Below are 26,661 nucleotides of genomic sequence, written 5' to 3'. Positions count from 1 at the left end.
AGTTTTCAAAATAAAACCGTTAACGATGAACATACAACATTTTTGCGTAATATAATATACCAAAGTGAAAATATAGGATATATATGAGGGGGGTTCAATAATTAATAAATATACAGTTGATGTTATTTCCCAGAATGTTCTGTACACCCCAATAGTTATTCTTTTTTTCCCAAAAGTGACACATGTTAGACTTTTATTTTGAAAGGAAAGTCACCCACAGAACTTCCTGTCTTCTGGTCTCCTCTGGCTGACTGTTCTTGTTGGCAAGAGGCTGTTGAGTAATTGATACGGAAATGTGATAAATGATTCTCGTTTGATAAAACCTTGTGGTTTCAGACTTGTTGACGTCGTCAACAGTTTCAAATGTAAAGTGAAGTTACACATTAATGCTTAATTCTACAACAACTGATTCATGTTGTTTTGATAGCAGGTAAAACTCTAACAGTGTTTTCTATCTGTGGTAATGTCTTGGTCAAGAGAGTTACTGCATAAAAGACTTAATGTCAAAGTATGTGATGCTGCAGAGCTGCTCTGACCCAAGTATTGTTATTACTGCAGGTTTCACTATTATCACAAGTGATGTTAAAGGAATAACCTGACTGTGTCTGACCTTTGACCTGCACAGTGTGAGAAAAACCAAAATATCTTTACAAGCCCTAATACATGGAGAGATTGAGCAGGAAAGTAGGTTGTTAACCAGGTTATGTTACTGTGATTATGACCTTATAATCAGATAAAGGCTTTTACATGACATGTCAACAGTCAAAGTATTGCTTTAATCGGGTTAAGATGGAATTATTAGTGTGGATGTAAACAAACTTATTGTGTTTTGTAGTGTAGTGAGTGTTTGTGTGTTTGGTGTTGAGTGTTTCCCTGCTGACTGCTGTAGTGACACCTGAGTTTCCCTCTGGATTTAATTCAGTATATTTCATCTCATCATTTATATTTAATGAGTCAAATTATGCACATTGATTGTCAGGCTCGTTTGAGATGACTTCCTGCACGCCTGGAAAATGGACGAGAGTAGCCGAGTGCAGTCAGGCGAGGAATCAACAAGCCGGACACTCCCGACTGCACACTCGCTGTGTGGTGTAAAAACTTAAGTCTCTTCATGTCACTGTGGGTGTGTGATACAACTGTGATGAACCAATGACCGTTCAGCTCGAGGCGTTTCCCATGATCCTCGGAGCTGTGCGGTCGGTGGAGAGCTGCAGCAACTCGCTCCAAAAACTGCAGTCGCCTCGGTCCCGCGAGATTCCAGTGGCTCGCGCAGTCGGATCGGCGGAGCAAGTCGGACAACTTTTCTACCCATCATGCAACGGACCAAGCAAGTCGCTGGTCAAAACTGCGCAGGACTTGCTCATCTCAAACGAGCCTAATGACAATGACATGAGAAAACAAATCATCAAATCATGATACTCATTTATTTTCTGCTTTTTCTGCTCAGGACTCCAGGCTGAAGAAACACACAAGTCAACAGGTAAATAGAGGAAGGAAATGGAAATGGAGAATTAAAAAAAAGAGAAACAGCTGTCTGATTTGGGTTGATTTTTTTTTTAAATCAAAGTAAGTTTACTTTTTTTTTTTTTTTTAGCTAATGACTCTCTTATCTCTGTTCAGAGCCTGATGATGTCAGGTTGGTGGGAGGAGCCAGCCGCTGTGCTGGTGGACTGGAGGTGAAACAACATGGAGACTGGAAACCAGTGGATGACAAGTACTGGTACTGGAACCTGAAGTCAGCAGCTGTAGTGTGTAGACAGCTGGACTGTGGCTCTGCTGTTTCAACAGAAAGGAGAGAGGATTCCTCACCAAGATCTGTATGGAGGATCAGGTCTTCCTGTCTTCAGTCTGGGTCTACACTGAGGGAGTGTGTAGAAACAGAGTCTCTCCCTTCCCCTCTCAGCCTGCAGATCACCTGCTCAGGTAACACCATCAATGACATCAACTATGACAGTAATGTTTCCAGTCTCTTCCTTCCTCTGTCACAGTGACAGTCAGTGGTTTACATTGGACTGAACTGTAAAGTTATCCAGGACAATGGCATCCTAAAGGGAAGAGAAGTGGGCTTGTTGCTGGAAGCTCACTGGTTCAAATCCCCCTCTTTTACTGTGATGCCCTTCAGCAAGGCAGCTCCCCCCTAACTGCTATAGTGGAGCTGTTAACATAATAATGTATTACGTTAGTCAAGGCAGCAGTTTGTCTCTGAGCTTTTTCATGTATTTTGGAAAACAATGGGAGTCTATGAGTTCAAACCTGCAGTAGAACAGACAGTAGGAGCTTCTGACTGTGGAAATACATCAGAGGATTTAGACTTTTCATGGGAGATAATGGAGACAGGAAAAAAATATTCTGGTATTATCCTTTCAACAAATAAGAACTGAATCTAGATCAGTATTGCAACTTAACTTTCTCTCTCTCTGTTTCTGTTCATCTGTCTGTCTGTCTGTCTGTCTTTTTCTCTTTTTCTCTTTTTGTCTTTCTGTCTCTCTTCCTCTCAGTTTAATTCCAAATATGCTTTATTGTCATTACAGTAAAGAAATGCATGTTGTGAAAGCAGTACAGTATATCAGTTACAGATCAACATTTTCACATTAAACCTCCCCCCCTTGTATCTGTGTGTGTGTGTGTGTGTGTGTGTGTGTGTGTGTGTGTGTGTGTGTGTGTCAACGGTGTAGACTCTGGGTTGTGCATACTCAGCTCCCATACCCAGACTCTTCACCACACAGTGAGTGTGTATTTGTAAGTAATTAATGTTTGTGTAGAAACAATAAAATAAATGTAACATACAAACATATAATAAAATGGGATTAGTGAGAACAGCCTGGGCAAAATAAAAAGACTGGAGAGCAGGCAGGACAGACCGCTGCCAGAGTGGCAGAGAGGCTGTTTTAGTGGAGGAGGAAGATGTGACGCTAGATGACAATCTGATGAAAATGTCTGTTAAAAGGAAACCTAAAGAAAGCAGCCAAAACAGTTCAAAAGCAAAAAAAAGCTTCTAAAGAAACGAAGCTCCCATCCTCTTTACCGGAGGAGAACACAGATGACAGTGACAGTGATGCAGATTCTGCCTCCGCCTCTCAGGTGCAGGCTGATTCAGAGAGCAGCTGCTCTCTCATTAAGATTAGGAAGTTCCTACAAGCCACCAAGCTGTGAGGGCAGTGAAGGTGGAGAGCTTCTTTCCACACCTGAAACTGTTTGTTGGTTCAGTCAGGTGTGTCGTGAGAAATGCAGGAGGTTTGAGAAAGCTTTACTGAGCAAGAGATTGAAAATGCAAATACTTGATGATGAATAAGTTCATGTCATATTCTCTCTTAGGTGTAATGTGTTTCTTGTCATTGTACAGCTCAGCTACTTTATTTTTATGTGTGAAATAAAAATAGGCACTTTAAATGTAAATGGAGCAAGGGATGATATCAAAAGGACTTCTCTTTTTAAAATGGTTGATATCAAGAAATTAGATGTTTTATTTGTGCAAGAAACACATGGTACCATTGATAATGCAACTGAATGGTAGAGAGAATGGAATGGGGAAATCTTTCTTAGTCATAAATCTAACAACAGTGGTGGTGTTGGGATTTTGTTCTCCAAAGATTTTATGCCAGATTCATATGATGTAGAAGAAAGAGTTGCTGGTCGATTACTGAAAATTAAAGCACAATACGAGAATGTCAGAATGGCTTCAACGTTTAGTTGAATCAAATGAACTGAGCGATGTGTGGAGAAGTTTTCACAGAAACCAGAGGCAGTATACCTGGACACACTCAAAGGATAATGTGCTCTCTATGGCCAGGCTTGATGGCTTTTATTGTTTTAAACATCTCTTCAGTGTCTTTAAAGGATGTCATTTGAACCCAGTTGGTTTTTCTGATCATTTCCTTGTTCAGTGTTTTTATGAAGAGTGTTAAACCAAATAGTGCTTTTTGGCATTTTAATGCAGTTCTTTTACATGACAATAATTTTAAAAAGTTTTTTGGAATGAGTACAGAAATAGAAAGGCTGATTTTAGTTGTTTACAACAATAGTGGGATATTGGGAAGTGTCAGATAAAGCAGTTTTGTCAGCAGTACACTCGCAATGTCACAAAGGACTTAGTCAGATCTGTGAGAGATCTAGAGAGTGAAGTGGTGGAACTCCAGGGTTCAGCAGAGTCCACAGGAGATCGAGGCCATATTGAGGCTCTCAAATCTAAGAAGTCTGCTTTGGTGAACCTGCTGGGTATTACAGCACAGGGGGCGCTGGTACGCTCACGGTTTTTGAATGCCACACAAATGGATGCCTCATCTCACTTTTTCTTTAGTCTAGAGCAGAAGAATGGCCAAAGAAAGATCATTCACTCACTGTGTTCGAACACTGGTCTGTTGCTGTCAGAATCTTCTGAGATTCGTTAGTATGCAGCAGAGTTTTATGGTGATCTCTACCAGAGCGAGCATAAAGAGGATCCAGAGCTTGCACAAGCATTCTATGACGGTCTACCAAAGATTGACGAGGACTCTAATGCAGAGCTTGAGTCACAACTGTCTCCTGATGAACTGTGCGCTGCTGTGCAAAGTCTGCAGAGTGGCAAGGCGCCAGGTGTTGATGGTCTACCTGTAGACTTTTACAAGTTTTTCTGGAGAGAGATCGGTGAAGACTTGTTGTCTGTTCTGAGAGACAGTTTGACTAACGGGCGCTTGCCACTGAGTTTCAGGAGGGCCGTCCTTACTCTCCTGTCTTAAAAAGGAGACTTGCAGCAGATAAAGAACTGGAGGCCGGTGTCTCTGCTCTGCACCGATTATATGATCCTCTCTCAGGTGTCGGCCACTAGACTGAGAGAAGTGATGAAGCAGGTCATTCATGTTAACCAGACCTGCTGTGTGCCCGGCAGGTTGATCACAGACAATATCACTCTAATTCGGGATGTTTTAGACGTCTCTAGTTCATTGGGGTTTGAAACTGGTCTTATTTCCATAGATCAGGAAAAGGCTTTTGACCGGGTTGAACACCAGTAATTATGGTGAACTCTACAAGCTTTCGGTTTCAACCCAGGTTTTATAGCTAAGATCCAGGCTCTGTACAGTGACATTGGGAGTGTACTTAAAATGAACGGTGGTTTGAGTGCTTTTAAAGTTCAGAGGGGAGTCAGGCAGGTTGCCCTTTGTCTGGTATGTTGTATTCTCTGGCTATTGAGCCCCTGCTGCATGAACTGAGGTCTGAACTGTCTGGAATTTGTTTCCTTGGGTGTAATTCAACTTTTAAACTTTCTGCTTATGCTGATGATAATTATGGTGAAAGAACAAAAAAATATTGATGTTTTGGTGGAAAATGTTAACAATTTTGGTTTAATTTCGTCAGCAAAGGTTAACTGGGGTAAAAGCGAAGCACTGATGGTTGGAAAGGGGTTGTGTAGGATGCTCAGTTTACCTGGTGGGCTCACCTGGAAAAAAGGAGGATTTAAATATCTGAGAGTGTTTCTGGGGACTGAGTCTTTTGTAAATAAGAACTAGGAAAATGTTTTAGAGAAAGCTGATGGACGTCTTAGCAAATGGAGATGGAGACGTGGACTGTTGAGTGTGGAGTATGTTCAGGAAGGAGAGACTGTAATGGTCTGACTCTCTGTACTGGCTTTTAAAGGAACCACTGGTTTATGGAGGATGTTTAGTCACAACCTGTGGGGTTGGACCCACAGTCTGAAAACTGTCCTGCATGGTGAAAATCGTCACACTGGGTGACGTAGTGGACTTGGCGGGGCCAAACCTGGACAATGCTGCTGCACTAGCGTCTCACCTGGGAGTGAGATCCACACGGCTCATTAGTCAGCTGCTGGACAACTGGAGATGTCAGCTTACAGAGAAGGAATGTTCTTTGTTAGCAGCATCCTGACAGTGAAGATCCTTTTCCATCACTGACGATTGTTCCTGATTTTAAGATTGTGTGGGTCCTTTTTTAGAAATGGGGGATGCAGTTAATACAGACTTGGTGATGTAAAAGGTAAAACGATGTATAACATGATTGTGAAAATGTTGAATAAAACAAAAGCGAATGGTCGAAGTGACACACCTTGGAGAGCTCAATGAGCTTGAAAGAGGAGGTGAGACCGGTGTGGAGGGCATTATACAAACCACTGTTAACAACAACAGCTGGTGATCTGCAGTGGAGGATCCTGCATGGCATAGTGGCTGTCAGTGCTTTTATCTCTGTTTTAAACCCTAATGTCAAAGACAACTGTCCCTATTGTGTCCAGAGAGAAACTGTTTCATTGCTTTTCTGAATGTGCTCGACCTTCACCTCTGTTCCTTCTGTTAAAGAGGATGTTTCAGTTGTTTGGAGAGTTTTTTTCTAAACAGTCTTTTATTCTTGGTTGTGAATACAGTCAAAAGTCGAGGGATAAATGCAACTCTTGAACTTCATCTTAGGACCGGCAAAACTGGCTATTTATGTCAGTTGGAAGAAGAAAATTGAACAATCTTTAGACTTGATGAAGACTAGACTGCAGAAGATTTGTTCATCAGGATGCTAAAGGCCTGATTTTAATTATTATAGGGCTATGAAGGATCTAGATAAATTAAGATATACTGTATCTGGTCTTATGGAGGTGTGCTGTGCTCTGTTGAGGGGGAGGAGCTTATCTTTAGAGATGAATTGAACTGAGATGAAGGAAGGCTTGTGCTTGTTTTTATTTGTTGGAGGTTGATTATTCTATTGTTACTGACCAATGAATGTATGAAATATTTTTTGTAACTTGCTAAATTGTTTTTAATTAAAATTCAAAACTCTCTCTCTCTTTTCTCTCACTCTCTCTTTCTTTATCTCTCTCTCTCTCTCTCTCTCTCTCTCTCTCTCTCTCTCTCTCTCTGTCTCTCTCTCTCTCTCTCTGTCTCTCTCTCTCTCTCTCTTTCTGTCTGTCTCTCTCTCTCTCCCTCTCTCTCTCTCTCTCTCTCTCTCTCTCTCTCTCTCTCTCTCTCTCTCTCTCCAGAGTCTGTGAGGCTGGTGAATGGGACTAATCTGTGCTCAGGCAGACTGGAGGTGAAGTCTAACCAGTTCTGGTCCTCAGTGTGTGAAGCTGACTTTGACCAGCAGGATGCAGAGGTGGTCTGTAGGGAGCTTGGCTGTGGGGCTCCTTCAGTCCTCCAGGGGGCGCTCTATGGAGAAGTGGAGGCTGCAATGTGGACCAAAGAGTTCCAGTGTGAAGGCAATGAGTCCGTTCTCCTGGACTGTGGAAGCTCAGGCTCAGCTAGAAACACCTGCTCACCTGGCAAAGCTGTTGGACTCACCTGCTCAGGTAGAAGAGGAGCTGCAGCTTGGATTTGGCTTCATTTCTGTTCTAATCAAAGTGACTTTACTTCTTTTACTAATTACTCTCTTGTCTCTGTTCAGAGCCTGATGATGTCAGGTTGGTGGGAGGAGCCAGTCGCTGTGCTGGTGGACTGGAGATTAAACAACATGGAGACTGGAAACCAGTGGATGACTGGAACACTGAATGGAACCTGAAGTCAGCAGCTGTAGTGTGTAGACAGCTGGACTGTGGCTCTGCTGTTCAGAAATGAGAAAGGATTCCTCATCAAGATCTGTATGGAGGATCAGTCCTTCCTGTCATCGGTCTGGGTCTACACTGAGGGAGTGTGTAGAAACAAAGGCTGACTCTTCCCCTCTCAGCCTGCAGATCACCTGCTCAGGTAACACCATCAGTGACATCAACTATGACAGTAATGTTTCCAGTCTCTTCCTTCCTCTGTCACAGTGACAGTCAGTGGTTTACATTGGACTGAACTGTAAAGTTATCCAGGACAATGGCATCCTAAAGGGAAGAGAAGTGGGCTTGTTGCTGGAAGCTCACTGGTTCAAATCCCCCTCTTTTACTGTGGTGCCCTTCAGCAAGGCAGCTCCCCCCTAACTGCTATAGTGGAGCTGTTAACATAATAATGTATTACGTTAGTCAAGGCAGCAGTTTGTCTCTGAGCTTTTTCATGTATTTTGGAAAACAATGGGAGTCTATGAGTTCAAACCTGCAGTAGAACAGACAGTAGGAGCTTCTGACTGTGGAAATACATCAGAGGATTTAGACTTTTCATGGGAGATAATGGAGACAGGAAAAAATATTCTGGTATTATCCTTTTGATAAGTATTGCAGCTTGACTTTCTCACCTTTTCGCACCTTTATTTGACACGATTCATTAATTTATTATTATTCATATTGCACGTCCAAAGGAAATGCAGTCAAACCTGTAGCCTGTCTCAAGATCCAATCATTCACTTATTCATCATACTCATTTATTGGCTACAGTCAATAATAAAGTGTACTTACTTCTTCTTCCTCTTCTTCTTCAATGGTCATACCCCAGCGCCAGACAGAACAGCGCCTCCCCGAGTGCCGTGAGAGGACTACAGTCTAGCTTTTTATATGACAATTAAATGTGCATTTTCAATAAAATGTATTTGAGTGGAATGAAAAATAAAGAAATGGCGTTCTGCTGTGCTATTCAGCTCATGGCTTGGCTGTCTCTTGAATTCTGATCCGGAAGAGTAGCATTCTCTTTCGGATCAGAATTCTTCTTTAACATTTCTCAACACAAAAACACGAAAGTGTCCTTGATAACTCAACAATACGATAGATTAATGTTATGGCCATCCGTTTTAATTATTTCACCTTCCATTCTGAGAAATCAAGGTTTTTTTGGTCAGTTTTGGACGACATTAGCCTATATCCATGATCCTCAGCAGCTGTCACTCTGGAAAAAGATATAAAAGATATATCTACTGAATATATCAAATATCTAGTACAGCCAAAATAGGAATTACACTGCATCTAGATGATCTATGTTAAGAAAAAGTGAAGATGTTGGTTTATTTCAGGTATTTTAGCCAAAACAGGAGTCGAATACACACACACACACACACACACACACACACACAGACCTTTGGCTGACGTGGCTCACGGAACGACTGTTGTGGGTGAATTTGACGCGTTCGACTCCTGTTTTGGCTAAATTATCTCAAATAAACCAACATCTTTACTTTTTCTTAACATAGATCATCTAGATGCAGTGTAATTACTAGTTTGGCTGTACTGGATATTTGATATATTCAGTAGATATATCTTTTTACGAACTTACTTTGGAAACCGGAAGAACTACAACTTTAGTGGTGAGTTATATCAAGCTGCAGGGCACGGCTCTAGGGATTTGTAGTTTTTTATTTAAATATTAGCGTTTTTCCTAGAATTGTAAGTTGTAAATATTGAATTGAGAGTACACTGAGGAGTTTAAGGGGATGATAAACACATTTGTGATATCAGATTTTAAATATGTAATTGTTAAATGGGTGAAAATTAATTTTAACCATATTTGACCCATATTTGACAGCGCCCCCAGTTGTTGACTATACTCACATGAGAGCTGAGGTGAAGAGCTCTCTATAACAGTTGGTCCCATGTCTGTAACCCCTTCTGTTGCTGAATTATAAGCCTTCAAACATATACCGAGGTCAAGGTTCAAAGGACAGTATTTCAAAGCAGGAGCCATGTAGAATCTTCACACTGACATATGTTACTCTCCAGGTCGAAACCTTTCCAACGATGTATTTGGTTTAGCTCTACGGCAAAGTTTAAATTTTCTCATTTCAGGGACACAAGCCATCCCAGGCCTAGTTTCAGAGAACACTTTGAAGGCCCACTATATAAAATGGGTTTGACAATGGGTTTTACAAAATGCTGTTTGTTTGTTTATTTGATTCTGATTGAATGGGCTATGTCATGCTGACATAAAATCCCAAAACCAAGAATCATAAAGATACCAAAAATCTCCAGGGTTGTATAAATAGTAGCCTATGGTCTTTTCAGCCTTAACCCTAACCCTAGCACTTCAGGCCTTCCTCCAAGCCTGTAGTAATGCCCTAGATTGTCAGCAGTATTGTAATCTCTGAAGGTGATTTATTTTGGTCACTATTTCCCCTAAAAAAGAAAAAAAAAATCAAACAAACAAAAAGCTTCATTTTATATAGTGGGCCTTCAAAGTGCTCTCTGAAACTAGGCCTGGGATGGCTTGTGTCCCTGAAATGAGAAAATTTAATCTTTGTCGTAGAGCTAAACCAAATACATTGTTGGAAAGGTCTCGACCTGGAGAGTAACATATGTCAGTATGAAGAGTCTACATGGCTCCTGCTTTGAAATACTGTCCTTTGAACCTTGACCTTGGTGCATGTTTGAAGGCTTATAATTCAGCAATTTGATATGACGAGTCTGCTGCTTTAACCTGCTGCAGGAAGACCGTCAGACGGTCTGGTCCAGTTTAACCCGCTGCAGGAAGACCGTCAGACGGTCTGGTCCAGTTTAACCCGCTGCAGGAAGACCGTCAGACGGTCTGGTCCAGTTTAACCCGCTGCAGGAAGAACGTCAGACGGTCTGGTTCAGGGGGCAGAAGAAGAGAAAATGGAGCTCAGTTTCTGTTTCCCCTGATAAACAGTGTTGACAGACTCTCAGTTCTCTGGGCTTCCATTCCTTCTTATGACGACCTTTTTCAATCTCTAGCTGAGTCTGTACATTGTTAATGTGCATCTCTGTTTGAGGTTTTTACGCTTATTTTCCAGCTGTCTCTCTCTCTCTCTCTCCCTCTCTCTCTCTCTCTCTCCCTCTGTCTTTCTCTCTCCCTCTCTCTCTCTCTCTCTCTCTCTCTCTCCCTCTGTCTCTCTCTCTCTCTCTCTCTCTCTCTCTCTCTCTCTCTCTCTCTCTCTCTCTCTCTCTCTCTCTCTCTCTCTCTCTCTCTCTCTCTCCAGAGTCTGTGAGGCTGGTGGATGGGACTAGTCTGTGCTCAGGCAGACTGGAGGTGAAGTCTAACCAGTCCTGGTCCTCAGTGTGTGAAGCTGACTTTGACCAGCAGGATGCAGAGGTGGTCTGTAGGGAGCTTGGCTGTGGGGCTCCTTCAGTCCTCCAGGGGGCGCTCTATGGAGAAGTGGAGGCTCCAATGTGGACCAAAGAGTTCCAGTGTGAAGGCAGTGAGTCCGTTCTCCTGGACTGTGGAAGCTCAGGCTCAGCTAGAAACACCTGCTCACCTGGCAAAGCTGTTGGACTCACCTGCTCAGGTAGAAGAGGAGCTGCAGCTTGGATTTGGCTTCATTTCTGTTCTAATCAAAGTGACTTTACTTCTTTTACTAATTACTCTCTTGTCTCTGTTCAGAGCCTGATGATGTCAGGTTGGTGGGAGGAGCCAGTCGCTGTGCTGGTGGACTGGAGATGAAACACCATGGAGACTGGAGACCAGTGAATGACTGGAACACTGAATGGAACCTGAAGTCAGCAGCTGTAGTGTGTAGACAGCTGGACTGTGGCTCTGCTGTTTCAGCAGAAAGGAGAGAGGATTCCTCAGGGAGATCTGTATGGAGGATCAGTCCTTCCTGCCTTCAGTCTGGGTCTACACTGAGGGAGTGTCTATCACCAGGGTCTTTCTCTTCCTCTTCCAGCCTGCAGATCACCTGCTCAGGTAACACCATCAATGACATCAACTATGACAGTAATGTTTCCAGTCTCTTCCTTCCTCTGTCACAGTGACAGTCAGTGGTTTACATTGGACTGAACTGTAAAGTTATCCAGGACAATGGCATCCTAAAGGGAAGAGAAGTGGGCTTGTTGCTGGAAGCTCACTGGTTCAAATCCCCCTCTTTTACTGTGGTGCCCTTCAGCAAGGCAGCTCCCCCCTAACTGCTATAGTGGAGCTGTTAACATAATAATGTATTACGTTAGTCAAGGCAGCAGTTTGTCTCTGAGCTTTTTCATGTATTTTGGAAAACAATGGGAGTCTATGAGTTCAAACCTGCAGTAGAACAGACAGTAGGAGCTTCTGACTGTGGAAATACATCAGAGGATTTAGACTTTTCATGGGAGATAATGGAGACAGGAAAAAAAATATTCTGGTATTATCCTTTCAACAAATAAGAACTGAATCTAGATCAGTATTGCAACTTGACTTTCTCTCTCTGTCTCTGTTCATCTGTCTGTCTGTCTGTCTGTCTGTCTGTCTTTTTCTCTTTTTGTCTTTCTGTCTCTCTTCCTCTCAATTTAATTCCAAATTTGCTTTATTGCCATTACAGTAAAGAAATGCATGTTGTCAAAGCAGTACAGTATATCAGTTACAGATCAACATTTTCACATTGTATCAGTGTGTGTGTGTGTGTGTGTGTGTGTGTGTGTGTGTGTGTGTGTGTGTGTGTGTGTGTACGGGGTGCTCACTCACTGTCCCTCACATTGTAGCATGTCACAATATATTTAGCTGCTGTGTTGCAGCTTGTCTTCTCCTCTCCCAGCAGGACGGCTGGTTTGCTGATGTCAGGGAGGCTTCTGAAATTTGGGTGGATCTGTTCAATTTTTGGGTAATAGTAATTTGTAATTTGGTTATATTTAGGACAGGTGATGATGAAGTGCAGCTCTGTCTCCACCTCTCCCATGTCGCAGTGTGAGCACAGCCTCTCTTCTGTTGGCAGCCATGTTTTTCTGTGTCGGCCTTTTTCCACGGCCAGGCCGGGCTCACTGAGTCTGGACTTGGTCAAGCCGGTTCTCAGTTTGGTCTCAGTCACTGTGTGCAGATATTCTGCCACAGTGTTCTGTCTTTTTAGGGCCAGATAGCATTGCATTTTATTTTGGTTTTTAGTTTGTGTGTCCCAATAAGTAATATAATTTAGTTTTTGTTGAGTTATAATTTGGTGGATTCTGATGTTCTGGTCCTGAGGCTGTGAAGTGTTAGTGTGTGTTAGTGAACTGAGCGTCAGGACCAGCTGAGTGAGCGGACTGCTTTTGCTCAGCTCTTGGTACTGCAGGGCTTTGTAATGGTATGAGTGGGGGTCACTGTTTTTCAAATGTTGCCAGAATTTGATTTCCCTTTTTTGTATTCTGATCAGTAATGGATATTGGCTTAATTCTGCCCTGCATGAGTTGTTTGTTGTTTTCCTCTGAACATGTAAGAGGTTCTTACAGAACTCTGTTTCTCTCTCTCTCGGCCGGATCACCGGGAACAAATCGGCGCCCAGCTATTGGCACTGGCCGGAACTGTGGCGAAGGTCGGCAGCAAGACCTCGGCGCGCCGAATCCTCCATGCTTGTCTGTGTCTGTCTCTCTGCCGACAGAACAGAGGGCTGTCAGGTGGACTGAGCTCGCGCATATGAATCGAAATAAACGGTGATATGCTATAATTATATAGATCCTACTTTAGCTTCAGCTTACATGCATGATATTGGTCAGCCTGCTGACTGTGTGGGAGAAATGGGCTCCTGATCTCAGCGGAGAAACAAGACGGCGGAGAAAACAAAACTTAAATTTGGCTCCGTGATCCTATGATGTGACACGGCTGACCAATGGTGTAACTTGATCACTCAGTCAGTCAGTCAGTCACTCTGCCAGTGAGTGACAGACATTTGTGTTTGTAGGGCTAGCCCCGCTGTTGCGGTCCAGCCAAAAATGTACGTACAATTAAAGATATACTAGAATAAAGAAATCTGTAAACAGAGCTGTGTAACATTGCAATCAAATATATAAATAAATATAGGTAAATTTACCTAAAAATACAAACAGAAAAATTGTGCTTTTGCTGTTAAAATTTTTATATACTGATCCTGATCCTGATATCTTGGTACTGAGTGAAACTTGGCTGAAAAAGAGTGTCAATGACCTGGATGTAGCTCTAAAGAACTACAATTTATATAGAATAGACAGAATTGGAAGGGGAGGTGGGGTGGTTATATATGTTAAATCAGGTTTCTCTGTAACAATTCTAAATGCTGTGACCATACCAAAATGTTTTGAATTTCTTGCTCTAAAGGTTCAGTTAGGGCCTAATACAGTAATTGTGGTAGGGGTCTATAGACCCCCATCTGCTGATACAAACTCCATTGACAAAATAGCAGATCTACTCTCTCAGTATTCCGGTGTCGAATTCATTGTTGTGGGTGATTTTAATCTGAACTGGCTGAATAATACATCTGATTATCTCAAGGAGGTTACTAGTAACCTCAACCTATCCCAGCTAATTACAGAACCCACTAGGCCAAATTTGAAAGATGACTCTAGGTCTACCCTAATCGATCTCATCTTTTCCAATAGGATTGATAAAATTATTGCCTGTGAGGATTCATCCTCACTGTGATGGGTTTGAGTCTGCACTGAGGGAGTGTGTAGTAAAGATGGATTCATCTGATATCTCTTCCAGCCTGGATCTGATCTGCTCAGGTAACACTGAACAGTGACATCACATCCTCAGCTGCTTCCACAGTGACAGGCTGCTCTCTGACTCCTCTGTATTACATATGAATGCAGCAGTTCTCTGTCTTGTACGGTGGCTGCTAACAGACAAACCCTGTCGCCTTTCAACCATCAGCGTTCATCACTTTGACAAAACAGATGAGGAGAAAACAGTCAGTTTCTCACTGAGGAAGGAGGCATTAGGATATCAGTAACATGTATTCTCAAGTCTTCATCATCTATCTGTTTACAGATCTGCTGTTTCAGCCAATCATCTCCCTCTCTGTTTACAGATCTGCTGGTTCAGCCAATCATCTCCCTCTCTGTTTACAGATCTGCTGGTTCAGCCAATCATCTCCCTCTCTGTTTACAGATCTGCTGGTTCAGCCAATCATCTCCCTCTCTGTTTACAGATCTGCTGGTTCAGCCAATCATCTCCCTCTCTCCCTCCGTGGACGGGGTCTCCGAGGCCCAGCCGCAGGGGCTTCAGGTGTTCAGGGGCTCCAGCTTCACCATCGGCTGCTCCATCCAGCCACAGTACCCAGGAGGCTCCTTCCACCTCACCTCCACCGCCTCCAACACAGCACACAACCACACCCAGCCAGCTGTCAATCACACTGCCCACTTCCTGTTTCCTGCTGCAGGCCACGCCCACCAAGGGATCTACAGCTGTGTTTATCACGTCTATGTTTTCTCTCATAACTTCTCCTCTGAGAGCCAGCCCCTCTCTCTCACTGTCTCAGGTAACCTGAAGGAGAATCTGAAGCTGAATCCAACAGGAATATGTGACAGTGTTAACAATCCATTTTATCATTTCAACAAGACATGAGAGTTCATGAGAGAATCAGCAGCTTTACTTCATTCCTGAAAACTGACTTTCTGCAGATATGTGGCTTTTGTCCAACAACATCAATATAATCTTTAGAGTGGATCAGATTACCATATTCTGTAAGGACTGAATCAAACAGAGATGTTAAAGTGACCTTCATTTAGTGATTTTAAGGGTTTTAGGGCAACATGAACTTTATCTTTAATGGGAGCTGTTGTCCTCATGATGTCTGATGTGATGATTCTGAATCTGTTTCAGCCTCTCCATCAGATCTCACCATCAGACTAGTTCTCCTGCTGCTGACTGTGGTGTTGCTGGTCACTGCCCACTGTTTCTACTGCAAGGTAATGAACATCTTTATTCAGTAGAGGATTGGGTTAAATGAAGTAGTTAGACTGTGTATTTTTAGCTAGAAGAGAGGTGTGATCCAGTAACAGAGATGGCTGCTGTCATGTCTCTCCAGGCCACCAGGGGGCAGAAGCCAGGAAGAGAGGAGAACATCGAGCTGGATTATTATAACCTCGGTGGTTCCGGTGCTGAAGGCGGGCCGGGTGAAGAGGCAGGAGCCCAGGGAACAGAGTAGGATCTCCAAGGAGCTCATCTCACTTCCAGATGGATCGCTCAGCTTTCACACAACCGTCCATCACCTTAGTGAAGGATTTTACAGACAGATCCCTTTGAAGTCAGACTGACATCACAGCAGGAAAAACAGGATCATTGAAAAGGAAGTCAGGACATTTTGCTGTAATGGACGTTCCCAAAACTCCCAGTTTGTAATGTGTGAAAACAAAGAGCGCCCCCTGTCTGCCATGTGGTAATGCAGGTGTTGAACGTCTGTCCATCAGCGTCACTAAAATGCAGCCAATCAGCTGTCAGCAGTGAAGGCTCACAGCAAATCAGATCACAGTTATGAGTCCTTGATGTGAATATTCATGACAACAGTCCCTGTCAAACTGAGAGTCTCTAGCGTGTAGCAAAGACAGAAATTAACAAAAACATACTTATGACATAAATACTGTTTTAGAAATTGATGATAATAGTTTTGAGATTGTCATTTCAGTCTGACTTTAATCCTTTTTTATTCAGTTTATCAGTTTTTAGTTCAGGTCCATTTATTGTCACAGTAATATCTACAATATGAGGTGTGGAAGAGGTGGAGAAAGCCTTCAGGGATTGTGAAGAAGAAAGAGACACAAGAGAGAGAAGCTCGTCTACAAATCTTGGTGATAAAGATCCTGAGGAAATTATTTGTGCTGCGTCTGCAAGTAACGTCATTTTAGCAATTTAGTTATAAATATTGTTCCTATATAACATATATTGTCGCTGTTGGGGAAAAACCTCATAACTCAGTTTGGTGATTTTCCTGTTTTAATTTTAATTGAAGTGTCACATGCTCCTCTATGGGTTGAGAAACTTCTACAACCATTGAGTTTATGAAACCTTTTCTAAACCAATTAGATAAACTCAAAACTGCATGGTGGTCAAGCTAAAAACAAAGCTGCTTTTCTTAATTCCTGAAAAGTTGATGTTTTGGAGATAAGAGGTTTTCTCAGGTCAGCAGCAACATGTTGGCAGCTCATAGCTGTAGGGCTTTCCACTGGTTGGTAGAGACACTGAAAACAGAAGAAGACCAGGCTTTTACCTTCAGAGAAACTTTTAATTTTAGACCAGCCTGAAGATCTGAGGCTGGAAAGCTTGTTTCTCTTTTTAAATCTCTGTACAATAGATCATGATGTGCTTCAAATGTATTGATTTAGATGTGTAAGCTTAGTGTTGTGATGTTGTGTGAAGCTTCAGTCAGTAGACTTGGGAAGGAAAAGCAAACTTGTGAAAAGATTTTAAAGAGTCTATCGTTCATCTTCATGAGTGTTTGTACTGACTGGCTGTGACGGTCCGAACCTCCACCAACTTTACCACACAGGAGAGGAGAGAGGAGACGGTCTGGTGGTTTTGGTCCGACCCAGGTTATGGGTCGTCAGCTAAATGCTAAACACATCTACAAAACTCATTTGTATATTGCTTTATTTTGTTATTATTCATTTTGTTACATTTTGCTTGAATTAAAAGTTTGCATGGTCCGATCTTGATGAGCTCAGGGCCCAAGAAACCCATTTAAGAGCTCAGACCTAAAACTTTTCTTTTTAAAGAGAACAGTGTTATACAGCTGAATTTTTATATTTTCCCTATTTTATGTTTGTTGTTTGAAACTCAAAAAAACTGAATAAAGACAAAAAGTGGTTGAGGAAAACGAAGTGTCCGTCCTGCTGAGTGTGTTCCAGCTCTCCATTCTCATTGGTTTCAATGCAGCACAGCCATGTTTTTACAGTTTGGTGAGCCAGACTCTGAAAGTTAAAGATATGAACTTTATCAAAAGAGCGCTGCACTTCAAACAGGCTGTCAGCAGTCTCCTACAAACAGCAGGAGCCGCTACGCTTTCAACAGCATCTGATGACACCTAATGCTCTGTTCTATTCTATTCTATTCTATTCTATTCTATTCTATTGACCTGCTGAATGCTGCTAGATGAAAATGATGCTCAGTGGATTCAGGTGTTGAGAATTGTGAGAAAACAGCTCCATCTGCTGGCCATAGAGACACACAGTAGAGCTGAATATATTGCTGTATATCACTGAATATAACTGTATTACTGAACTGTATATATTACTGTGTTGAAGCAGAGTTGTGATGCAGCAGTTTCATTTTGATGACAAAGTGTGGGACTTAACATGGAGTGTTTGATGATCTAACTCATCTGAATCGCTTTGCCCTTTCAGCACTTGAAGATTTTATTTGAATTAAACGAGAATTACAGTGAGTTAAGTGAGATTTTTGATACGATGATGATGAATAATATTAATATTGCTGTTGAATTAAAAACAACAAATGTTGCTCAGCGGGAAAGCAGGAACTAAGAGACGTAAATGGAACCAATCTTCTCTGTTCTGTTCTCTCCTCTTCTTCTCTTCTCTTCTCTTCTCTTCTCTTCTCTTCTCATCTCGTTTCTTCTCTCCTCTCCTCTTCTCTTCTTGTTTCTCCTCTTCTCTTCTCTCCTCTCCTCTCCTCTCCTCTCCTCTCCTCTCCTCTCCTCTTCTCTTCTCTTCTCTTCTCTTCTCTTGACCTGCTGAATGCTGCTGGCTGAAAGAGAAGCTCAGTGGACTCAGGTGCTGAGAAATGAGGAAACAGCACCACCCGCTGGTCTTAGAGACACAGTAGAGAGCTGAGATGGTGATTGAGTACAAGTACTTCATCTGGAGTACTTGCTGATGCAGAGTACTGATCTAATTCTGACCTGATGTTCTTTCCTCTTTGCACTTTGAGATCTTCTGTAAATGAACAGTGAGTTACAGTGAGTTATTCTGATCATTATTGTTGTTAGAAACAGCAGGAGCTCAGAAAACATCACTCACCAGGCCAACAAAGTCAATGGAAGGAATCATAACAGACTCTGACTACAGTTTAGATTTGTGTAAATGAAGGAATATTTTCTAAAACCTCTCCCCTCTGATTTCTAGAAGAATCCTCTCACATTATGGAGTTGTAGTTTCTCCTCAGATTCCCTGCAGGTTTCAGACTCACCGCCAGAGGGAGCAGTGACCCTGTCCAGCCCTGCTGATTCTATCTGATTCTAATGTTTCTATTTGTTTCTGTATAATGTTTCTGTCTGTTTCAACTCTGTTTCTATCTATTTCTACTGTTTCTGTTTCTATCGGTTTCTGTTTCTAATCTGTTTATAGCTGTTTCTATTCGACTCGGCTACTAGTTAAGATTTCCTAAAACACATCCTCACTGATTTATACAAGAACCCTAAAACATTATGGAACTGTGATTTATCTCTATTATTCATGTTAGAAATGACTGAATTATAATTTCTCTGTCTGTATAATTGATATAATTGTGATTTCTCTGTCTGTATAATTGATCATTTCTCCATCCAGCCTTGAGTCTTCTCCCTCCTGGCTCCTCAGTGGTAGAAAACCTTCCCACTCCAGTCTGGACAGCAGAGTCTCTCCCTCTACTGCACAGTTCAGTTTTTCAGTTTGACGCCAATTACTCTCTGACTCACAATACAGTGACTGGATTCAGCAGAATGAATAAAAGGGAATAGGGAGGAGTGTGTGTGTGTGTGTGTGTGTGTGTGTGTGAGGGTGTGTGTGTGTGTGGGGTGGGATCATCCAGTGGCTCCAGGAGGCTCAACAGTAAACTCAGACGTCCCAGAACCAGTGGATAGTGATGCAGATCAACTCACACATAACTAACTGGAGCTGTGGTTCTCTAGATCAAACCGAATGATGGACAGTGGACTTTAGATGTTGGAGACATCATGAAGCTACAGGAAGTCACTGTGGTTACTGCTAGCAGCTTCCTGTCAGTGCAGCCAGCCAGTGAGGAGGGACTGACATCAGAGACAAACATGAACCTGATGAGGAGATAAAGGATGGAGAGGAAACAACACATCTGATGAGCAGAGGAGAACTGAGTGTCAAACATAAAGACCCAGAAGACCAAGAGACACCAAGTTAAGACGACACACTGACAGGCTGGTTCAGACAGACAGGCTGGTTCAGTGAGACAGGCTGGTTCAGACTCCTGACTGACTGGATATGGATCCCATACTGATGCTGTTCATGTTGCTCTGCAGCTCAGGTAGGACTCTGATTTAATGATGATGTGTGAAAGGCTCTGAGGCAGATATCTGGGAGAACCAGGCTGCTATGGGAGATCTGTGGAAGTTAAACTGTTATGCACTGGGCCAACTTCACTGTTAGAGAGAGAGGCTGTGTGTGTGTGTGTGTGTGTGTGTGTGTGTGTGTGTGTGTGTGTGTGTGTGTGTGCGTGCGTGCGTGCGTGTGTATGCGTGTGTGTACGTATGTGTGTGTGTGCGTGCATGCAATAGATTCTGTGTTTAGAGCTCAGTTCCTGTGTCAAGCAAACCAGAATATAAAAAAATAGGATTTCCGCTTACAGTTTTCAAAATAAAACCGTTAACGATGAACATACAACATTTTTGCGTAATATAATATACCAAAGTGAAAATATAGGATATATATGAGGGGGGTTCAATAATTAATAAATATACAGTTGATGTTATTTCCCAGAATGTTCTGTACACCCCAATAGTTATTCTTTTTTTTCCCAAAAGTGACACATGTTAGACTTTTATTTTGAAAGGAATGTCACCCACAGAACTTCCTGTCTTCTGGTCTCCTCTGGCTGGCTGTTCTTGTTGGCAAGAGGCTGTTGAGTAATTGATATGGAAATGTGATAAATGATTCTCGTTTGATAAAACCTTGTGGTTTCAGACTAGTTGACGTCATCAACAGTTTCAAATGTAAAGTGAAGTTACACATTAATGCTTAATTCTACAACAACTGATTCATGTTGTTTTGATAGCAGGTAAAACTCTAACAGTGTTTTCTATCTGTGGTAATGTCTTGGTCAAGAGAGTTACTGCATAAAAGACTTAATGTCAAAGTATGTGATGCTGCAGAGCTGCTCTGACCCAAGTATTGTTATTACTGCAAGTTTCACTATTATCACAAGTGATGTTAAAGGAATAACCTGACTGTGTCTGACCTTTGACCTGCACAGTGTGAGAAAAAACAAAATATCTTTACAAGCCCCAATACATGGAGAGATTGAGCAGGAAAGTAGGCTGTTAACCAGGTTATGTTACTGTGATTATGACCTGATAATCAGATAAAGGCTTTTACATGACATGTCAACAGTCAAAGTATTGCTTTAATCGGGTTAAGATGGAATTATTAGTGTGGATGTAAACAAACTTATTGTGTTTTGTAGTGTAGTGAGTGTTTGTGTGTTTGGTGTTGAGTGTTTCCCTACTTACTGCTGTAGTGACACCTGAGTTTCCCTCTGGATTTAACTCAGTATATTTCATCTCATCATTTATATTTAATGAGTCAAATTATGCACATTGATTGTCAGGCTCGTTTGAGATGACTTCCTGCACGCCTGGAAAATGGACGAGAGTAGCCGAGTGCAGTCAGGCGAGGAATCAACAAGCCGGACAGTCCCGACTGCACACTCGCTGTGTGGTGTAAAAACTTAAGTCTCTTCATGTCTCTGTGGGTGTGTGATACAACTGTGATGAACCAATGACCGTTCAGCTCGAGGCGTTTCCCATGATCCTCGGAGCTGTGCGGTCGGTGGAGAGCTGCAGCGCCTCGCTCCAAAAACTGCAGTCGCCTCGGTCCCGCGAGATTCCAGTGGCTCGCGCAGTCGGCTCGGCGGAGCAAGTCGGACAACTTTTCTACCCATCATGCAACGGACCAAGCAAGTCGCTGGTCAAAACTGCGCAGGACTTGCTCATCTCAAACGAGCCTAATGACAATGACATGAGAAAACAAATCATCAAATCATGATACTCATTTATTTTCTGCTTTTTCTGCTCAGGACTCCAGGCTGAAGAAAAACACAATTCAACAGGTAAATAGAGGAAAGAAATAGAAATGGAGATTTAAAAAAAAGAGAAACAGCTGTCTGATTTGGGTTGATTTTTTGTTTCCAAATCAAAGTAAGTTTACTTTTTTTTTTTTTTTTTTAGCTAATGACTCTCTTATCTCTGTTCAGAGCCTGATGATGTCAGGTTGGTGGGAGGAGCCAGCCGCTGTGCTGGTGGACTGGAGGTGAAACAACATGGAGACTGGAAACCAGTGGATGACAAGTACTGGTACTGGAACCTGAAGTCAGCAGCTGTAGTGTGTAGACAGCTGGACTGTGGCTCTGCTGTTTCAACAGAAAGGAGAGAGGATTCCTCATCAAGATCTGTATGGAGGATCAGGTCTTCCTGTCTTCAGTCTGGGTCTACACTGAGGGAGTGTGTAGAAACAGAGTCTCTCCCTTCTCCTCTCAGCCTGCAGATCACCTGCTCAGGTAACACCATCAATGACATCAACTATGACAGTAATGTTTCCAGTCTCTTCCTTCCTCTGTCACAGTGACAGTCAGTGGTTTACATTGGACTGAACTGTAAAGTTATCCAGGACAATGGCATCCTAAAGGGAAGAGAAGTGGGCTTGTTGCTGGAAGCTCACTGGTTCAAATCCCCCTCTTTTACTGTGGTGCCCTTCAGCAAGGCAGCTCCCCCCTAACTGCTATAGTGGAGCTGTTAACATAATAATGTATTACGTTAGTCAAGGCAGCAGTTTGTCTCTGAGCTTTTTCATGTATTTTGGAAAACAATGGGAGTCTATGAGTTCAAACCTGCAGTAGAACAGACAGTAGGAGCTTCTGACTGTGGAAATACATCAGAGGATTTAGACTTTTCATGGGAGATAATGGAGACAGGAAAAAAATATTCTGGTATTATCCTTTCAACAAATAAGAACTGAATCTAGATCAGCATTGCAACTTAACTTTCTCTCTCTGTTTCTGCTCATCTGTCTGTCTGTCTTTTTCTCTTTTTGTCTTTCTGTCTCTCTTCCTCTCAGTTTAATTCCAAATATGCTTTATTGTCATTACAGTAAAGAAATGCATGTTGTCAAAGCAGTACAGTATATCAGTTACAGATCAACATTTTCACATTAAACCTCCCCCCCTTGTATCTGTGTGTGTGTGTGTGTGTGTGTGTGTCAACGGTGTAGACTCTGGGTTGTTGCATACTCAGCTCCCATACCCAGACTATTCACCACACAGTGAGTGTGTATTTGTAAGTAATTAATGTTTGTGTAGAAACAATAAAGTAAATATAACATACAAACATATAATAAAATGGGATTAGTGAGAGAACCGAGCAAAGCAAACAGCCTGGGCAAAATAAAAAGACTGGAGAGCAGGCAGGACAGACCGCTGCCAGAGTGGCAGAGAGGCTGTTTTAGTGGAGGAGGAAGATGTGACGCTAGATGACAATCTGATGAAAATGTCTGTTAAAAGGAAACCTAAAGAAAGCAGCCAAAACAGTTCAAAAGCAAAAAAAAGCTTCTAAAGAAACGAAGCTCCCATCCTCTTTACCGGAGGAGAACACAGATGACAGTGACAGTGATGCAGATTCTGCCTCCGCCTCTCAGGTGCAGGCTGATTCAGAGAGCAGCTGCTCTCTCATTAAGATTAGGAAGTTCCTACAAGCCACCAAGCTGTGAGGGCAGTGAAGGTGGAGAGCTTCTTTCCACACCTGAAACTGTTTGTTGGTTCAGTCAGGTGTGTCGTGAGAAATGCAGGAGGTTTGAGAAAGTTTCAGTGAGCAAGAGATTTTCCACCTGAAAAACTTGACCAAAAGGTGAAAATGCAAATACCTGATGATGAATAAGTTCATGTCTTCTTCTGTCTTAGGTGTAATTGGTGTGTTTCTCTTTTTAAACTGGTTTATATCAAGAAATTAGATGTTTTATTTGTGCAAGAAACACATGGTACCATTGATAATGCAACTGAATGGTAGAGAGAATGGAATGGGGAAATCTTTCTTAGTCATAAATCTAACAACAGTGGTGGTGTTGGGATTTTGTTCTCCAAAGATTTTATGCCAGATTCTTATGATGTAGAAGAAAGAGTTGCTGGTCGATTACTGAAAATTAAAGCACAATATGAGAATGTCAGAATGGCTTCAACGTTTAGTTGAATCAAATGAACTGAGCGATGTGTGGAGAAGTTTTCACAGAAACCAGAGGCAGTATACCTGGACACACTCAAAGGATAATGTGCTCTCTATGGCCAGGCTTGATGGCTTTTATTGTTTTAAACATCTCTTCAGTGTCTTTAAAGGATGTCATTTGAACCCAGTTGGTTTTTCTGATCATTTCCTTGTTCCGTGTTTTTATGAAGAGTGTTAAACCAAATAGTGCTTTTTGGCATTTTAATGCAGTTCTTTTACATGACAATCATTTTAAAAAGTGTTTTTGGAATGAGTACAGAAATAGAAAGGCTGATTTTAGTTGTTTACAACAATGGTGGGATATTGGGAAGTGTCAGATAAAGCAGTTTTGTCAGCAGTACACTCGCAATGTCACAAAGGACTTAGTCAGATCTGTGAGAGATCTAGAGAGTGAAGTGGTGGAACTCCAGGGTTCAGCAGAGTCCACAGGAGATCGAGGCCATATTGAGGCTCTCAAATCTAAGAAGTCTGCTTTGGCGAACCTGCTGGGTATTACAGCACAGGGGGCGCTGGTACGCTCACGGTTTTTGAATGCCACACAAATGGATGCCTCATCTCACTTTTTCTTTAGTCTAGAGCAGAAGAATGGCCAAAGAAAGATCATTCACTCACTGTGTTCGAACACTGGTCTGTTGCTGTCAGAGTCTTCTGAGATTCGCAAGTATGCAGCAGAGTTTTATGGTGATCTCTACCAGAGCGAGCATAAAGAGGATCCAGAGCGCGCACAAGCATTCTATGACGGTCTACCAAAGATTGACGAGGACTCTAATGCAGAGCTTGAGTCACAACTGTCTCCTGATGAACTGTGCGCTGCTGTGCAAAGTCTGCAGAGTGGCAAGGCGCCAGGTGTTGATGGTCTACCTGTAGACTTTTACAAGTCTTTCTGGAGAGAGATCGGTGAAGACTTGTTGTCTGTTCTGAGAGACAGTTTGACTAACGGGCGCTTGCCACTGAGTTTCAGGAGGGCCGTCCTTACTCTCCTGTCTTAAAAAGGAGACTTGCAGCAGATAAAGAACTGGAGGCCGGTGTCTCTGCTCTGCACCGATTATATGATCCTCTGTCAGGTGTTGGCCACTAGACTGAGAGAAGTGATGAAGCAGGTCATTCATGTTAACCAGACCTGCTGTGTGCCCGGCAGGTTGATCACAGACAATATCACTCTAATTCTGGATGCTTTGGACGTCTCTAGTTCATTGGGGTTTGAAACTGGTCTTATTTCCATAGATCAGGAAAAGGCTTTTGACCGGGTTGAACACCAGTAATTATGGCGAACTCTACAAGCTTTCGGTTTCAACACAGGTTTTATAGCTAAGATCCAGGCTCTGTACAGTGACATTGGGAGTGTACTTAAAATGAACGGTGGTTTGAGTGCTTTTAAAGTTCAGAGGGGAGTCAGGCAGGTTGCCCTTTGTCTGGTATGTTGTATTCTCTGGCTATTGAGCCCCTGCTGCATAAACTCAACTTTTAAACTTTCTGCTTATGCTGATGATGTAATAATGTAATTTAATTTCGTCAGCAAAGGTTAACTGGGGTAAAAGCGAGGCACTGATGGTTGGAAAGGGGTTGTGTAGGATGCTCAGTTTACCTGGTGGGCTCACCTGGAAAAAAGCAGGATTTAAATATCTGAGAGTGTTTCTGGGGACTGAGTCTTTTGTAAATAAGAACTGGGAAAATGTTTTAGAGAAAGCTGAAGGACGTCTTAGCAAATGGAGATGGAGACGTGGACTGTTGAGAGTGTGGAGTATGTTCAGGAAGGAGAGATTGGAATGGTCTGACTCTCTGTACTGGCTTTTAAAGGAACCACTGGTTTATGGAGGATGTTTAGTCACAACCTGTGGGGTTGGACCCACAGTCTGAAAACTGTCCTGCATGGTGAAAATCGTCACACTGGGTGACGTAGTGGACTTGGCGGGGCCAAACCTGGACAATGCTGCTGCACTAGCGTCTCACCTGGGAGTGAGATCCACACGGCTCATTAGTCAGCTGCTGGACAACTGGAGATGTCAGCTTACAGAGAAGGAATGTTCTTTGTTAGCAGCATCCTGACAGTGAAGATCCTTTTCCATCACTGACGATTGCTCCTGATTTTAAAGATTGTGTGGGTCCTTTTTTAGAAATGGGGGATTCAGTTAATACAGACTTGAGCTTGAAAGATGAGGTGAGACCAGTGTGGAGGGCATTATACAAACCACTGTTAACAAAAACAGCTGGTGATCTGCAGTGGAGGATCCTGCATGGCATAGTGGCTGTCAGTGCTTTTATCTCTGTTTTAAACCCTAATGTCAAAGACAGCTGTCCCTATTGTGTCCAGAGAGAAACTGTTTCATTGCTTTTCTGAATGTGCTCGACCTTCACGTCTGTTCCTTCTGTTAAAGAGGATGTTTCAGTTGTTTGGAGAGTTTTTTTCTAAACAGTCTTTTATTCTTGGTTGTGAATACAGTCAAAAGTCGAGGGATAAATGCAACTCTTGAACTTCATCTTAGGACCGGCAAAACTGGCTATTTTTGTCAGTTGGAAGAAGAAAATTGAACAATCTTTAGACTTGATGAAGACTAGACTGCAGAAGATTTGTTCATCAGGATGCTAAAGACCAGAGTATGGGTTGATTTTAATTATTATAGTGCTATGAAGGATCTGGATAAATTAATATATACTGTATCTGGTCTTATGGAGGTGTGCTGTGCTCTGTTGAGGGGGAGGAGCTTATCTTTAGAGATGAATTGAACTGAGTTGAAGAAAGGCTTGTGCTTGTTTTTGTTTGTTGGAAGTTGATTATTCTATTGTTACTGACCAATGAATGTATGAAATATTTTTTTTGTAACTTGCTAAATTGTTTTTAATAGAGCTGTTAAAATTCAAAACTCTCTCTCTCTCTCTCTCTCTCTCTCTCTCTCTCTCTCTCTCCCTCTCTCTCTCTCTCTCTCTGAGTGGAAGGAGTGAGTGTGCTGAGCGGTCGTGTGAGAGCGATTGTGAGTGTTTTTCTATCTTTATCTTTTATCTGTAAATGTTGTAAATAGTGCGTATAGTTCC

At 42.3% G+C, this 26,661-nt stretch overlaps 1 long non-coding RNA gene and 1 pseudogene across 1 annotated transcript; both read left to right on the top strand.

The window, feature by feature from the left end:
- Positions 1–1,149: 1,149 nt before the first annotated feature.
- Positions 1,150–15,609, top strand: LOC139654764 (scavenger receptor cysteine-rich type 1 protein M130-like; annotated as a pseudogene).
- A 3,929-nt stretch (positions 15,610–19,538) lies between these two features.
- Positions 19,539–21,859, top strand: LOC139654753 (uncharacterized). Its single transcript, XR_011696041.1, has 3 exons — positions 19,539–19,670; positions 21,438–21,470; positions 21,615–21,859. It is a non-coding gene; the product is annotated as an uncharacterized lncRNA (long non-coding RNA).
- The last annotated feature ends 4,802 nt before the right edge of the window (positions 21,860–26,661 follow it).

This window comes from Centroberyx affinis, unplaced genomic scaffold (genome assembly GCF_046629955.1).
Source record: "Centroberyx affinis isolate AG114_WGS23_722 - 3 ecotype Tasmania unplaced genomic scaffold, CSIRO-AGI_Caff_v1 ptg000147l_1, whole genome shotgun sequence".
In the NCBI taxonomy this organism is placed as follows: domain Eukaryota; kingdom Metazoa; phylum Chordata; class Actinopteri; order Beryciformes; family Berycidae; genus Centroberyx; species Centroberyx affinis.
Note: the sequence above shows the minus strand (reverse complement) of the source record. Positions and strands in the feature narration are given on the sequence as shown.